Raw genomic sequence first — 4,732 nt, 5'->3', positions numbered from 1 at the left:
AGCGCATGCCTGTAATTCCGGCTACTCGGAAGGCTGAGGCAGAAGGATAGCTGGAGCCCAACAGGTCGAGCAGCCACTGCACTCCAGTCTGCACTCCAGTCTGGGCGACCGAGTGAGACTCCAACTCAAAAAAAAAAAAAAGCAGCATATCATTCCAGACTTTTCTAAATATAAATATATATGAAATTGTAATATAATTAGTTTACAAAAATGAAGGCATATGGTACATACTAGTTTATAACCTATTTTCACTTAAGACCTCAGAAATATAATAATAGCTAACTCTTAGTGCTTATAATGTGGCAACTCAATTCTAAAGTGCTTTATGTATATTAACTGGTTTAATCCTCCTTTTGGATTAAAAACAACATGTTTTTAGGCTTAATCCTCCTAATAGCTCTGTGAAGTAGCCCCTGACTGGCACTGTATCCCCATTCTACAAATGAGTAGGCTAAATCCTAGAAAACTAAAATGACTTGCTCAAGGTGACACGAGTAAGAAGTGGCAGCCAGGCTCAGTGGCTCAGCCTGTAATGCCATGCCTTTGGGAGACTGAAGTGAGTGGATTGCCTGAGCCTGCAGGTTCAAGACCTGCCTGGGCAACTTGGCGAGACCTTGTCTCTACAATAAATAAAAAATTAGCCAGGTGTGATAGCGGGTGCCTGTAGTTCCGGCTACTTGGAAGGCTGAGGTGGAAGGATCACCGGAGCCCAGCAGGTCAAGGCTGCGGTGACCGGGAGCGGCCACTGCACTCCAGTCTGGGTGACAGAGACTCCAACTCAAAAAAAAAAAAAAAGTGGCAAGTCCAAGTACTTGACCTTACTACATGCTCATGCCTGGCTTTACAGGTAATTAAACTTACATTTATCTCCTTGTCCTTTTTTTTTTTTTTGAGTCAGGAGTCTCACTATGTCACCCAGACTGGAGTGTAGTGGCATGCTCATGGCCACCACAGCCTCTACCTGCTGGACTCAGGTGATCCTTCCACCTAAGCCTTCCCAGTAGCTGGAACTACAAATGCACATAGCCATGCCTAGCTAATTTTTTTTATTTATTGTAAAGACAAGGTCTCACCAAGTTGCCCAGGCTGGTCTTGAATCCCTGGGCTCAGGCAATCCTCTTGCCTCAGCCTCCCAAAGTGCTGGGATTACAGGTGTGAGACACAGCGCCTGACTATCTCCTTATTCTTTTTTTTTAGTTGGAGTCTCACTCCTTCGCCCAGGCTGGAGTGCAGTAGAATGCTCACAGCCACCCCAGCATCAACCTGCTGGGTTCCAGCGATCCTTCCACCTGAGTCTTCCAAGTAGCCAGAACTATAGGCATGCACTACCACAATTTTTATTGTAGAGATGAGCTCTCACCAAGTTACGCAGGCTGTTCTCGAACCCATGGGCTCAGGCAATCCCCTCACCTTGGCCTCCCAAAGTGCTGGCATTACAGGCGTGAGTCACCGCACCTGGCTATCTTCTCATTCTTAATGACTGCATAGTATTCAGAGGAATAGATATATTATAATTTAGTTAGCCAATCCCCTCTTTTTTAACATTCAGATTCCAATTTTTAAAATAACATAAATAAACTATCATAATATAAGCATTTGGATAATAGTCTTGTGCATTTGTGTATTTCACTAGGTTAAACTCTAAGAAATGAAATTGCTGAAGAAAAAGTAATCTACTTTAGGAAGGCAGCAAGGAAAACTGCCCTCTTTCAAAGTATGTGCATATGGTAGGACCTCTACTTCAGGAGTGAGTCAGTAGTCCTCCTGCCTTATCACAGTCTTTGCCTCCACTCTGCCTAGCCACCCACTCACACAGTCATATCCTGGTCATTAGCATGGCCAGTAAAGGCATTATGGCTGCCTGGATTTCACACATCCTACCCACAGACCAATACCTCCTACTCTCCTCTGATTTCTTCAAGACCTCTAACTTACTGGCCCCATGACTTTTCCACTCTTTATCATTCCTCTCATCTTTTAAAAAAGTTGAGGTATGATTGACTTACAATAAATGGCACATATGTAAAGTGTATAATTTGATAAGTTTTGATATATGTACTTCTGTGAAGTCATCACCATAACCAAGGCAATGAACCAAGACAAAGACAAGTCACCCTCACAGTTTCCTTGTGTCCATTGATAATCCTCTCTCTCGCCCCTTCCTCAAACTTCCATCCCCATCCCCACACAAATCACTGATCAGCTTTTTGTCACTACAGCTAAGTTCACACTTTCTAGAATATTATACAAATGGAATCTTGCAGCATGCACGCCTTTTTATCTGGCTTCCTTTTTCCAGCATAATTATTTTGAGATTCATTCATGTTGTTATGTATATCGATATTTTATTCCTTTTTATTGCTGAGTAGTGTCCGATTTATAGATATGCCACAATATATTAATCCAATCAAATACATTCACATGTTGATGAACATTTTGGTTGTTTCCAGTTATTGGCTATTACAAATAAAACTGCTATTTTAAAAACTGCTACAAATATCAAAATTTTTAAAAAAGAATCCGGAGCTCATGGGCTGTGGCAGTGCCGGCAGCAGCTACTGTGGTCAGGACAGTTTGGCGCGATGTCTCACACCATCTTGCTGGTGCAGCCCACCAAGAGGCCGGAAGGCAGGACCTATGTCGACTATAAGTCTGTGAAGGAGTGCATGGAAGGTGTTTGTAAAATGTATTAAGAACATCTGAAGAGAATGAAGCCTAATAGCTCTTCGATCGCATATGATATCAGTCAGTTGTTTTATTTCACTGATGATCTGGCAAACCTCAGCTGCCTGGTTTACCGAGCTGATACCCAGACATACCAACCTATAACAAAGACTGGATTAAAGAGAAGATGTACGTGCTCCTTCCCCAGCAGGTCCAGCACGCCGGGAAGTAATCTAGGGAAGCATGGGGTATGGGGTGGGCATGGAACATGAGTGTGTGCAGCAAGCTGTAGTCAGAGTTTTGTATTATAGAAATCCTGTTTCCATTTTGTTACATTCTAGCCAGAATGGAGTGTATTCCATAAATGTGAGGATCTTGTTCAATCTGAAGCTCCTGCTGCCCCCTCTTTTTTTTCTTTTTCTTTTTTACTTAAGCATTTTTTTGTTTTTGTTTTTTGTTTGTTTGTTTGAGTTGGAGTCTCACTTTGTCGCCCAGACTGGAGTGCAGTGGCCGCTCCCGGCCACCGCAGCCTCAACCTGCTGGGCTCCAGCGATCCTTCCGCCTCAGCCTTCCAAGTAGCTGGAACTGCAGGCGCGCGCTACCACACCCGGCTCATTTTTTTTGATTTATTGTAGAGATGAGGTCTCTCCAAGTTGCCCAGACGGGTCTCGAACCCGCGGGCTCAGGCAATCCACTCACCTCAGCCTCCCAAAGCCGCAGGATTACAGGCTGAGCCACCGAGCCTGGCTTACTTAAACATTTTTATGATGATTTAGAAGGAAGTCATTCCTTGTCATTTAGTGTTGGCTGCAATCCTTCCAACTGTTGATGTCTCCTTTATAACATTCACTGTGCTTACACATCTTCAAGATGGGGTGGGGGTGGTAGCCCGCAGTTTAGCTATGTATTCAAGATAAAGTCTCATGAAAAGTAAGTAAATGTTCTTTAGTTATAATAATAATAAAAAAGAGTCTGATGGGTATATATTTTCTTTTCTCTTGAGTAAGTAAATATCTAGTAGGAAAATAGCTGGATCATATGGTAGGCATATGTTTAACTCTAAGAAACTGTCAAACTGTTTTCACAAGTGGTTGCATCATTTTACATTCCCAGCAGCAGTGTATGAGAGTTCCAGTTTCTCTATATCCACGTCAACACTTGGTATGGCTAGTCTTTTAATTTGCATGTCCTTACTGACTCCTGATGTTGAGCAACTTTTCATATGCTTTATTTTCCAGCTATCTATCTTTTTTTTCAGTGAAATATCTGTTCAAATATTTTGCCCATTTTTAAAAAATTGTGTTGTTTGTGTTCTTAGACAAAGTCTGTAGAGCTATTTATACATTCTAGAAAAAAGTATTTTATCAGACATGTCATTTGCAAATATTTTCTCCTACTCTGTGGCTTGTCTTTTCATTCTCTTAACAATGACTTCAATGAGCCCAAATTTTTAATTTTGATTAATTCAAGTGTATCTATTTTTTGTTTTATGGATCATGCTTTGATGTTGTATCTAACAAATGTTTTACCACAAAACTTTTTTCCTATTTATTTTCTAGAAGTTTTATAGTTTTAGGTTTTACATTTGGATCTATGATGAGTTTTGAGTTAAATTTTGCATATTGTGCCAAGTATAGATAAAAGCTTTTTTCTTTCCTCCTTCCTTCCTTCTTCTTCCCTTCCTTCCTTTCCTCCTTCCTTCCTTTCTTCACATATGGATATTCAATTTTTGCAGCATTATTTGTTGCATTGCCTTTGTATCTTTGTCAAAAAATTAGTTGACAACATATAGACATGTTTATTTCTAGACACAATCTTCTGTTCTATTGTTGCTGAAGTATCTGTTTTTCCCTTTAACTATGATAGTTTTTGCTGCATGTAATTTGGGCTTTGTTGTTAGGTGTATTTATGTTTATAATTGTTAAATCTTCTGGATGGATTCTCTTTTACCATTATAAAATGTCCTTCTAGCTGGGCTCGGTGGCTCAGCCTGTAATCCCACGCCTTTGGGAGGCTGAGGTGAGTGGATTGCCTGAGCCCGCGGGTTCAAGACCCGCCTGGGCGACTT

The 4,732-nt window shown here is 41.1% G+C and overlaps 1 pseudogene; it reads left to right on the top strand.

The window, feature by feature from the left end:
• The first annotated feature begins 2,559 nt into the window (after positions 1–2,559).
• LOC110594405 lies at positions 2,560–2,896 on the top strand (annotated as a pseudogene).
• Positions 2,897–4,732: the final 1,836 nt, after the last annotated feature.

The sequence above is a fragment of the Carlito syrichta genome, unplaced genomic scaffold (assembly GCF_000164805.1).
Source record: "Carlito syrichta isolate Samal-C Ts95f unplaced genomic scaffold, Tarsius_syrichta-2.0.1 Scaffold315142, whole genome shotgun sequence".
In the NCBI taxonomy this organism is placed as follows: Eukaryota; Metazoa; Chordata; class Mammalia; order Primates; family Tarsiidae; genus Carlito; species Carlito syrichta.
The sequence above is the reverse complement of the archived record's forward strand: the minus strand, read 5'-3'. Positions and strand labels throughout refer to the sequence as shown.